General features: G+C 49.0%; 1 protein-coding gene across 1 annotated transcript in view; it reads left to right on the plus strand.

Annotated features, from left to right (window-relative positions):
• LOC147109044 (protein Daple-like) overlaps positions 1–12365 on the plus strand; it is a 311247-nt gene that overhangs the window by 157143 nt on the left and 141739 nt on the right. The window lies entirely within an intron of this gene.

Here is a 12365-nt window from a genome sequence, read left to right on the forward strand (position 1 = left end):
TAGCCCCCATCGCCAGTGCAAAGTGTAGCCCCCATCGCCAGTGCAAAGTGTAGCCCCTATCGCCAGTGCAAAGTGTAGCCCCCATCGCCAGTGCAAAGTGTAGCCCCCATCGCCAGTGCAAAGCGTAGCCCCCATCGCCAGTGCAAAGCGTAGCCCCCATCGCCAGTGCAAAGCGTAGCCCCCGTCGCCAGTGCAAAGCGTAGCCCCCGTCGCCAGTGCAAAGCGTAGCCCCCGTCGCCAGTGCAAAGCGTAGCCCCCGTCGCCAGTGCAAAGCGTAGCCCCCGTCGCCAGTGCAAAGCGTAGCCCCCGTCGCCAGTGCAAAGCGTAGCCCCCGTCGCCAGTGCAAAGCGTAGCCCCCGTCGCCAGTGCAAAGCGTAGCCCCCGTCGCCAGTGCAAAGCGTAGCCCCCGTCGCCAGTGCAAAGCGTAGCCCCCGTCGCCAGTGCAAAGCGTAGCCCCCGTCGCCAGTGCAAAGCGTAGCTCCCGTCGCCAGTGCAAAGCGTAGCCCCCGTCGCCAGTGCAAAGCGTAGCCCCCGTCGCCAGTGCAAAGCGTAGCCCCCGTCGCCAGTGCAAAGCGTAGCCCCCGTCGCCAGTGCAAAGCGTAGCCCCCGTCGCCAGTGCAAAGCGTAGCCCCCGTCGCCAGTGCAAAGTGTAGCCCCTATCCCCAGTGCCTCCTTGGCTGAGATCAGGCAACTCGGCATAGACTGGGGAACGAACCTGGGACCTTCCAGTCTACAAGAAATGATTCCACCAAGCAATGCCTACGCGGTTCGCCATCGGGAAGTAGATTTTGGTTCCTTCAGAGAAGGGGCAGCTGAAATTAAGAAACTTGCGAGAGATTTGTAGAAACCCTTTTATAATGAGCAGTGCCCTGTGGCCATTGAGTCTGTCTAAGTTCACTCTACGGTGAAGAAGTGATTGAATGGTGGGTGGGCTTCAAAATGAGTGTCCTTTAGAGATACAGAATTTGAGGAAAAACTGCACTTCCTGACTCCTACAAGGATACAAGCTGAGAGTGCAAGATAATGGAGGAATATTGCAGGCTAGAAATTTGCCGATTCAAGTCCACTTCAATGTGCGCACTTGATTTCTCTGAAATGGGCCTATTCTTTTACAGTGTCTGGACAACTCCAGTGTACTTGAATTGGTAATTCTACCAGACTAAGGTTCAACAGTATTTGTTTAGAAGATGATTGACCAAAAGGTTTCTGACCATTATTGAACTTTCATCTGCTCCGTCAGGATTGATTTGATCTAAGTTATATGTGAGCTATCTTTTTGTTTTATTTTTCTGAAGGCATTTACATAAATGTATTGCTGTATTTTCCTTGCCTACCTGCCCTGATGCCGGAGAGGGCAGGTACATGACTTTGATTGCCTATGATTCTTTAAGCCAGACATCACCCACACGTGACTCTTCCCTTTGTGATTTTTAACCTCCTATAATGATCTACCCAGTGTTACATTACATAGAACGTATCGCACAGAAACAGGCCATTCGGCCCAACTGGTCCGTGCCGGTGTTTATGCTTCACACGAGCCTCCTCCCACCCCTCTTCATCTCACCCAATCAGCATAACCCTCTATTCCTTTCTCCCTCAGGTACTTATCTAGCTTCCCCTTAAATGTATTTGTGTTAGTCACTTCAGCTGCTCCTTGTGATAACAATTTCCACATTCTAACCACTCTCTGGTTAAAGAGTTTCTCCTGATTCTCTATTGGATTTATTCGTGACTCTTTTATATCTATGGATATCGTTTTGGATTCCCCTACGTGGAAACATCTTCTATATGTCTACCCTATCAAAGCCCTTTATAATTTTAAAGACCTCTTTTAGGTCATCCCCTCATTCTTCTCTTAGAGAGCAGAGCCCCAGCCTGATAGTTATAACTTTTCCTGAAAGTTATATTGTTGCCGAATCTTCACAGTCTTCCCTTGGATAGCAGTGTGAAGTAGTGGAAGGATTTTCAGGCTGATTAATAGTCTGACAGGCCGCGACGTGAACACACCTTCCATGGCTGTAACCGTCTTTATACCAGCTGATAGGGTGGTTAGTTCTATATGGCGGGAGGGTTTTATGGGCTCCCACAACCCAAGCAATGCAGTGGCGTACCCACACCCGCCAGACGCGAGTATCCCACTGGATGTCACCCAAGACTGCCTGGAGTGGGACTCGAACCCTGCACTTTCTGACTCGGAGGTGGGACTGCTACCAGTAAGCCAAAGGCTCCCTACCTGGCCTTCAATGACGGTTGTGTATCTGACATAAGAACATGAGAAATAGGAGCAGGAGTCGGCCATACTGCCCCTCGAGCCTGCTCCGCCATTCAATAAGATCATGGCTGATCATCGACCTCAACTCCACTTTCTCGCCCGATCTCCATATCCCTTGATTCCCCATGAGTCCAAAAATCTACCGATCTCAGCCTTGAATATACTCAAAGACTCAGCATCCACAGCCCTCTGGGGCAGAGAATTCCAAAGATTCACAACCCTCTGAGTGAAGAAATTCCTCCTCATCTCAGTCTTAAAAGGCCGGCCCCTTATCCTGAGACTATGCCCCCTAGTTCTAGACTCTCCAGCCAGGGGAAACAACCTCTCAGCATCTACCCTCGCAACCCCCTCAGAATCTTATATGTTTCAATGAGATCACCTCTCATTCTTCTAAACTCCAGAGAGTACAGGCCCAATCTACACAATCTCTCCTCATAGGACAGCCCTCTCATCCTAGGAATCAATCTAGTGAATCTTCGTTGCACCGCCTCCAAGGCAAGTATATCCTTCCTTAGATAAGGAGACCAAAACTCTGCATAGTACTCCGGGTGTGGTCTCACCAAGGCTGACGATGAAAAGTTAAATATGCATTTTATTTATGTTTGGATATGAATCCATCTGTTCTCAGCGAGACCAAAATGGTCTGAACAGAAGATAGCTAACTTGCTCCCAGACTCAGCTCCCAATGTAACTGAGATGGGGAGCTCAGTGGGATGAGAATCAAAAGGAAGAACTCGCATTTATATAGTGCCTTTCACGACCTCAGGGCATCCCCAAAAGCGCTTTACTTTTTGAAGTGCAGTCACTGTTGTAATGTGGGGAAAACACGGCAGCCAATTTGCGCACAGCAAGCTCCCACAAACAGCAATGTGAGATAATGACCAGATAATCTGTTTTAGTGATGTTGATTGAAGGATAAATATTGGCCCAGGGACACCGGGGATAACTCCCCTGCTCTTCTTCGAAATAGTGCCCGCAGGATCTTTTACATCCACCCGAGAGAGCAGATGGGGCCTCGGTTTAATGGCACATCTGAAAGACGGCACCTCCGACAGCGCAGCGCTCCCTCAGCACTGTACAGGATTGTGAGCCTAGATTTTGTGTTCAAATCTTTTGGAGCAATGCTCCCTGTAAAAATTTTTTTAGTGCGCGGGCCCTGTAACTGGCGGCGTGGCCCGTTTAATTTTTCGCGCCTGCGCGGATATTTCCATCGTAAAGCCGGTGAGCGGCCTGCGCGGGGTCTCCAGACCGCCGCACGGCTTAGCGGGAAATGTTGTTTTGGAAGCGGATTCCGTGACCACCTGAGCAAACGGGCTTTCCTGAACTGTGTGGTTCAACCACTCGGTGCTAAAGCCCTGCGTACACACTGTGCAACGGTCCAGGTCCAGACTTAGAATCGAAGAATGGTTACAGCACAGAAGGAGGCCATTCGGTCCATCGAGCCCGCGCTGGCTCGCTGCAAGAGCACTTCAGCTAGTCCCACCACCCCCCCCCCCCCCCCCCCCCCGCCCTTTCCCCGTCAGCGGATTGTGTATCTGAGTACAGTAAGAGCGCCAGTGACCAGTAGAACCTCAAATCTGCCGTTTCCCCCAGGGGAATCATAGACCTTCATACCTTCAACCTGAGGAGGCGAGGTCTAATGGAGATGGAGTTAGTGGTAATCTGTTCATAATTCAACGGATTCTGATATTAAAACCAATGTGCCAAACACGTTCGAGCCAGAAGTAAATTCATAGCTTGTGCTATCAGCATCGCTCGGGGGAGGGGAGGATGCAATTTGGGTTAACTGGTGACTTGGAGTCTTTTTATAATAAACCTGTAAAGAACTTAAAATAGTGCATTGGTTCAAAGTTGATGCTGTGTTGCCTGATCTTGTTGCAGGAGCTCTACATAGTCATATAGAGTCATAATGGCACAGTAGGAGGCCATTCGGCCCATCGAGTCCATGCCAGCTCTCTGTAGAGCGATCCAGTCAGTCCCATTCCCCCGCTCTATCCCCGTAGCCCTGCAAGTTTATTTCCCTCAAGTGCCTATCCAGTCTCCCCTTGAAAACATTGAGTGTGTCCGCTTCCACCACTTCCGTCGGCAGCGAGTTCCAGGTCCTCACCACTCGCTGCGTAAAAAAGTTTTCCCTTGCATCCCCCCCCCCGGTATCTCTTGCCCAAAACCTTAACTCTGTGTCCCCGAGTCCTTGTACCATCAACTAGTGGGAACAGCCTTTCCCCATCTAGCCTATCCAAACCCGTCATAATCTTGTACACCTCAATCAAATCACCCCGCAACCTCCTTTGCTCTAATTAAAACAAATCCAGCTTCTCCAACCTGTCCTTGTAGCGAAGATCCCCCATCCCCGGAACCATTCTGGTAAATCTCCTCTGCACCCTCTCAAGGGCCTTCACATCCTTCCTAAAGTGTGGTGACCAGAACTGGGCGCAATACTCCAGTTGTGGCCCAACATTTTTGTCTTTAATGCAAAAGCTTTATAGACCAACAGTGTATTATGCTGAGCCATAAACCCCACACCTTTATGAATTGTTTGCCTTTGCTCTGTGGCGGCACTCTTGCCTCTGAGTCAGAAGGTCACGGGTTCAAACCCCACCCCACAGATTTGAGCACATGATCTAGGATTACACTCCCAGCACAGTTGTGTGAGAGTTTCTTATCATTGTGCCCGAATCCCTTCAAGGTGTCGCCCCTCCCGATCTCTCTCAAGTTCCTCCAGCTCTACAACCCTCCGCGTTAGATTTTTGTTAACCAAAGGTATTAAGGGATATGGGGGCAAAGGCGGGCACGTGGAGCTAGGTCGCAGATCAGCCACGATCTCATTGAATGGCGGAACAGGCTCGAGGGGCTGACTGGCCCACCCCGGTTCCTATGTTCCTCTGCGTTTCTCCAACTCGTGCCACTCCCCCCGTCCCACCATTGGTGGCCATGCCTTCAGCCGTCTAGGCACCAAGGTCTGTCCTTTCCTCCTCTAACCTCTCCGCCTCTTCACTTCTCTCTCCTCCTTAAAACCTGCCTCAGTAACCAAGCTTTTAGTCACCCCCTCCTAATCTCTGCTCTTTTGGTTCGGTGTTCATTTTTGTCTGATTTACGCTTCTGTGAAATGCCTTAGGAATTTTCCTATGTTAATCCCGCTGTACAAATGCAAGTTGTTGCACCTATTATGCTGCATTGTCAGAGGTGTCGCCTTTGGGATGAGATATTAAACCGAGGCTGCGCTCCCCCCCTCCCCCCGATGGCAAAGTGTGAACAGGACCGGCAGCTCACTGCCAGTGTCAGAGAGTTCAAAAAGGAAGTTCAGGAAGGCTCCAGCACCGATTACAATTATACTGTAGTTGTTACTAAGGCAAAGATCCTTCCTTCAGGTGATCTTACACTACTTGCCAGAATCCAGTCTGGCCAGCTTCACACTTTGCATCCTTACAAAACCTGGAACAACTTCATAGTGACTCGAACTGTCCAATTGGCCTGTTGACTTGTTAGTGTGAGTGCAGAGCCAGGTTTGTCGTCCCTTAGGTATCGAAGATTAAGGGATGATCTGATTGAGGTGATGATTAAAGGATTCGATAAGGTAGATGGAGAGAAACCATTTACTCTGGCGGGGGAGTCCAGAAGACGGGGGCATAATCTTAAAATTAAAGCTAGGCCGTTAAGGGGTGATGTTAGGAAGTGCTTCTTCATACAGAGGGTAGTGGAAATCTGGAGCTCTTTTCCATGATCCTCCACCCCACCCCCAAAAAAAGCTGTTGAGGCTGGTGGGGGAGGCGGGGGTGGGGGGGTGTCAATTGAAAACTTCAAATCTGCGATGGATAGATTTTTGTTAGGCAAGAGTATTAAAGGATATGGAACCAAGGCGGGTAAGCAGGAGTTGAGATACAGATCAGCCATGATCTAATTGAACGGTGAAAGAGGCTCGAGGGGTTTGAATGGCCTCCTCCTGTTCCTGTGTTCCTTCCTTCCTATGCTTACCTTACTTTTGAATTGGGTCCCCACCAGTGTTCCATCTCATTTCCCTTTGGGCCGTGCGGCCCATTCAAAATTCCGTGCATGCGCGGGAGCTCCAGAGCGCCTCACGGCGGTGCAACTTAAAAAAATCATTGCTCCCCACCAGAAACATCACCAACTGTGAATTTAGCTAAATAATCCTATTTGAGGGGGTCTTGTTGAAATTGCAGTTTAATCCACAAATAATGGGTTTATATTCTTCGAACAGTCTGGTCATCCATTTATTTTTAAAATTCATTCTTGTTGAGTGAGTGTTGCTGACGAGGCTGGTATTTTATTGCCCATCTCTCGTTGCCTGAGAAGGTGATCGTGAGCCATTGAATACGCTAGTGTAGTGATTATTGTCAGTGGAATAGTAATCCAGAGGGCTGCCCTATCGGAGAATCGAGGGATATGGGGAATCGGGCGGGAAAGTGGAGTTGAGGTCGAAGATCAGCCGTGATCTTATTGAATGACGGGGCAAGCTCGAGGGGCCGAATGGCCGACTCCTGCTCCTAATTCTCATGTTCTAGCAGGAGCTGAAATCCCACCATGGTACAGTTTGAGAATTTTAACAACAAACAAAAATCTGTAAAATAAAACTTAAAAAAAACAAGTATTATACAAATGACCATTGTCGGAAAAATCCAACTGATTCACTAATGTTCTTTAGGGAAGAAAACCTGCCGTCCTTACCCGGTCTGGGACTATATGTGATTCCAGTCCTGCACCAATGTGGTTAACTTTTAACTGTGCTCTGAAGTGGCCCAGAAAGACACTACCCATCGTATCAAACCGCCAGAGAGAATGTATTGGGTGGATGTTGAGCTTGAAGCAGCAACTGCAGGTTGCAAGGTCTGAAACACAGAGAGGAAATGGCACTTCAGATATGAATCAAAGGCTGCCTTGACCTTTATTGAAAGATACACATGTTGTTTGACCTGTGCAGGAAGCCTCTCGACTGCCAAATCTCCTCAATTTTGCTAACTGTCATGCTGATATGCTTCCTTTTATTAAACCTTATTGTAACTGATCCCAGCCCTTAAATATGTGCCAGAAATGACTTAAAAGCTGCATTTATCCCACGATGTGGGAACCTGAAAATGAACTCCTCCGGCTAATGTCCTTTTGCACACTGCTGTGTCAGCTGTGGATCAGTGGGTAGCACCCTCTCGCCTCGGAGTCAGAAGGTTGTGGGTTCAAGTCCCACTCCAGGGACTTGCGCACAAAAATCTAAGCTGACACTCCAGTGCAGTCCGTCTTTCGGATGAGACGTTAAACCGAGGCCCCGTCTGCTCTCTCAGGTGGATGTAAAAGATCCCATGACACTATTTCGAAGAAGAGCAGGTGGGTTATCCCCGGTGTCCTGGGCCAATATTTATCCCTCAACCAACATAACAAAAACAGATTATCTGGTCATGATCACATTGCTGTTTGTGGGACTTTGCTGTGCGCAAATTGGCTGTCGCGTTTCCCACATTACAACAGTGACTCCACTTCAAAAAGTACTTCATTGGCTGTAAAGCGCTTTGAGATGTCCGGTGGTCGTGAAAGGCGCTATAGAAATGCAAGTCTTTCTTTCTTACTTACTGGATGGTCTGCTGGGTTGGGATGACCCTGTCTGCAGAAAGCCTAAGTTTTCTTCGTGAATTTGGAAGCTGATTTAAGAGATCATTTGATGGGGTCGTCCTTCAACATCTAAACACTCCCTTTCCCTCGTTACAAGACCAAATAAATCAGTTGACCTAACTGGGTGTATTTTATTTCGGCGAAAGGAAAACATGTAAAACTAAATGAAGCTGTCGCTAGTTTGTTCAGCCGGCTGGGAGCCATTGTCTATTCGGAGTGTTTGTACTGTGAGGTACCTCGCTGGGGTGGCAAATGTTTTTGTTAGTTTAACATTAGCTCTTCTCTCTTTGTTTTCGTAGAGGTTGGATTTAAGCGAAGTGGGTCGGAAAATTTCCATTAGTCACTTTTTTATTTTCCAACCTTCTGAAATGATAACTTCCTCTGACAACTGAACGTAAAATGATTCAACAGTGAAATGCACTTCCCTGGTGCATCTTATTTCCACTTTAAAAAAACATTAATTAAAAAAGTTTAAATTTATTTTTTGTTTAAAAGTTCTCAGCTCTCCCTTCACGTGGGTGCTACCTACAGGCAAGTGCCCGACCTGTTTGAACCATGGCAGTATGCCCTATAGTCCACTAGCTTTACAAAATGTTTACAGCACAGAAACAGACCGCTCAACCCAACAGGTCCATGAGGGTGTTTATGCTCCACACGAGCCTCCTCCCACCCTACTTCATCCCACCCCATCAACGTATCCTTCTATTCCTTTCTCCCTCATGTGCTTATCTCGCTTCCCCTTGAATACATCTGTGCTGTTCGCCCCAACTGCTCCTTGTAGCGAGTTCCACATTCTCACCACTCTCTGAGTAAAGAAGTTTCTCCTGAATTCCCCATTGGATTTATTAGCGACTATCTTATATTTACTCCCCCTAGTTCTGGTCTCGCCCACAAGTGGAAACATCATCTCTACATCTACCCTGTCAAACCCTTACATGATCTTAAAGACCTCTATCAGGTCACCTCTCAGTCTTCTCTTTTCCAGAGAAAAGAGCCCCAGCCTGTTCAATCTTTCCTGATGGGTTTAACTTCTCAGTTCTGGTACCATTCTAGTAAATCTTTTTAACACCTTCCCCAGTGCCTCTATATCCTTTTCACAACATGGAGACCAGAACTATGCACAATACTCCCAAGTGTGGACCGTTTGATACAAGTTTAACATCACTTCTCTGCCTTTCAATTCTAACCCTCTAGAAGTGAACCCCAGTGCTTTGTTTGCTTTTTTTATGACCCTATTAGCTGGTGGGTAATCCTTGGCCTCACACTTTGCCTTATCTCCCTTTCGGTTCTCTTTCCCCCCACCGCCCCACTCTGCCACCCCCCAATCTCGAGGAGGCATTGCCGCCTCTGTTTTGTGCTTTCCTATTTAGAATCTGAGCAGAGCAGGAGTCAGACTTTCAAAGCTGTGTTTCTTCCACCTGAAGATTTGAGTAGAAATGTTGTAATGCTACTTGAGGTTTTTTTTTCTCCATTCTCTAGTTTTCTTGCATTCTCCCTCTTTACCGGGTATGGTTCCCGGGCCAACATTCACCCTCTTGTGCTTTGTTGAGATTTATGCAGAGGATAGCCACTTGAGCAGTCAGGCTTTTTGACTGTCTGCGGGGTGTGGTGAGGGAGGGGGGGGGGGGGGGTGCGGAGGGCGACAGGGTGGCATTACATCCGAGCCCAATCCTGTCCTTGCCCAATGTTCACACTGACCAGCAGGCGTCACTGGATAGAGACCAGGAACTCTCGGCTGTTCCCTCCCCTAATCCCAGGGTGCGGATCCCAGTTGTCACACCCTGGCTGACTTCAGCTAACAGCCCAGATCAGGGACGAAATTCACTGGACCTTTCGGGTTGGCTGCCTGGCTCAGCTACTCTCCGCTTCTCCGATATGCAGGTTTACAGCTTGAATTGAGCAATAGTTGGTTGAAAGCCTTTCCAATCGACTATTCAATACAAAAAAAGTTTAGATTTTCTCAAATAAGGGCGCAAGTTACCTCGTGTCATATTTAATTGAGAATTGGCCTCTGACAAGTCTACTTCACAGAAATCACAGAAACCCCACAGTGCAGATAGAGGCCATTTCGGCCCATCGAGCCTGCACCGACACATATCCCACCCGATCCCCGTAACCCCTACACCAACACATATCCCACCCCATCCCCATAACCCCCTGTATTTAATCCCCCTAACACTAAGGGTCAATTTATCATAGCCAATCAACCTAACCTGCACATCTTTGGACTGTGGGAGGAAACCGGAGCACCCGGAGTAAACCCACGCAAACACGGGGAGAATGTGCAAACTCCACACAGACAGTCGCCCGAGGCCGGATTCGAACCCGGGTCCCTGGCGCTGTGAGGCAACAGTGCTAACCACTATGTAGAAGAGTTGACGAGTCTCTCCAAGCGATCTCAGTTAGTAAAAATATAAAGAGATAACTTGGTTAGTAAATATGTTATCAAGTGTGGAATTGAATTCATCAGGCGAGAAAGCTCCCAGAATCAACCTCTGTTCACACCGAGTCAACTAATAACTGGGATGCTATGATTGGCACCTCTATCCCAAGCCTAGGAAATAACTATGGGTGGTAAACAGTGACGACTCCTGAAAAATGTGTGGCTGTTGTAGTTTGACTGTGATTTCAAAGAAAGAAAGACTTGCTTTTCATGACCACCGGATGTCCCAAAGCACTTTACAACCAATGAAGTATTTTTAGTCGCTGTTGTAATGTAGGAAACAATGTGATAATGACCAGATAATATGTTTTTGTTATGTTGGTTGAGGGATATTGGCCAGGACACACGGGAGAACTCCCCTGCTGTTCTTCGAATAGTGCCATGGGATCTTTTACTGAGAGAGCAGCCGGGGCCTCGGTTCAACATTTCATCCGAAAGACGGCACCTCCGACAGTGCAGCGCTCCCTCAGCCCTGCACTGGGAGTGTCAGCCTAGATTTTTGTGCTCAAGTCTCTGGAGTGGGACTTGAACCCACAACCTTCTGCCTCAGAGGCGAGTGTGCTACCCACTGAGCCACGGTTGACACATGGTTCAAAACCTTTGCACCTGATGAAGAATGCCTACTTGGGTGAGATGGCACAGGTTAGTCGAGCTGGATTGGATAGCACACCCAGCCAGACTTGGGCCTAGAAATTCACTATAGCCCCGTTTGGAGCGCCAGCCTCGCCAGGGCGCTAAAAGTAGCGCCCCGGAAGCCGTTGCGGCCGCCCGCCGGAAATTCAGTTTGCGCGCCCCAGAGGGAAGCGCGGCGCTACTGGAGGCGCCCCGCATCCCTCTTGGGGCGCTGCAGCTGAATATCGCTGCGCAACGTGCCGCAGCGCCACACGCTGTGGCACGGCACGCTGCGGTACTGCAGGTCTTCCTCCCCTTCTTAAGGGAGGGGCCTTGTGCAGCGCGATCGAGGATCGCGAGTGCCGGCAAAAGAGCCCGGCACCGAGGAGAAGTGCCGGGCTCTTGGAACGCAGTCGGCACTCCGCGGAGGGGGGGAGGGGCGGGTGGGCTCAGGAGGCCGGGGACGGCAGCGCAGAGAGGTGCTGGCAGGCGGCCAGCAAAAAAAATGGCCGCCCCGCACCTCCTTTAATTAGCGCCTCTACCACCACAGGTAGGCCCCCCTGAACCGGTCGCAAATAGCATCCGGCGTTAAAGCAGGGGGCGCATCTAAATATCGCGATCGGGGCACTGCGCACACCGATGACGTCATCGGTAGCGGCGCAGCGCTAACGGCTAGCGCCGCCATTAGCGTCCCGCTGAATTTAGCGGGAGGTGTGGCCAGTGGCTTACGACCCACTTAGCGCCCTCTTAGGACGCTAACGGGTGGCGCAGCCCACTGAATTTCTAGGCCTTGGTCCCTTCAGGAGAGTGGGGAGGGCAGGTCCCTCCAGTAATGTCCAGAACACTTGTAGAAGGAGAGTGGGTCTATGAGAGATAGAGGGAAACGAATGCTGCAATAGAAATCAAATGGATTTGAGTTGAGTGGGTACAGATTTGGCAGCACCAGTTTCGAGCTATATTTTGGATGCAGTGGCAGTGTTTCCCCGAGTTGGTGAAGGATGCCCAAAACCACGCTAAGATTGTGTACCGTTTTATACCAAAGCTATAAGTTTGGTCAGCATCAACTCTAAAACGAGAAAATGCTGGAAGTGAACAGCAGGTCAGTCGACTTCTGTTATGCGTTTTCAGTGTTGGTCCGTTCCTCAGAGGTGAAAAATGAAAGGCAACTTAGTGTGGTATGAACGAGAGGAGAAGGGGTGAAGAAAGCAGGTACCCCAAACAGCCGGAGGAAGGTGAAGGGTGGAATAACCTGCAAACTGCTTCATTTCATTTCCGATTTACAGCATTTGAAGTTTTTTTTTCCTTTTTGCTTTTCACATCCTGAATTCAGCCCTGTTCAAAAACAGATATGAACAACTTTTCACAGAACATTTAACTTTTTAACACCGACTTCATTTCCATTTTGATAAATATGACCTGGAA

The sequence above is a fragment of the Somniosus microcephalus genome, chromosome 12, assembly GCF_052327205.1.
Source record: "Somniosus microcephalus isolate GS21.2 chromosome 12, FLI_Smic_1.0, whole genome shotgun sequence".
In the NCBI taxonomy this organism is placed as follows: domain Eukaryota; kingdom Metazoa; phylum Chordata; class Chondrichthyes; order Squaliformes; family Somniosidae; genus Somniosus; species Somniosus microcephalus.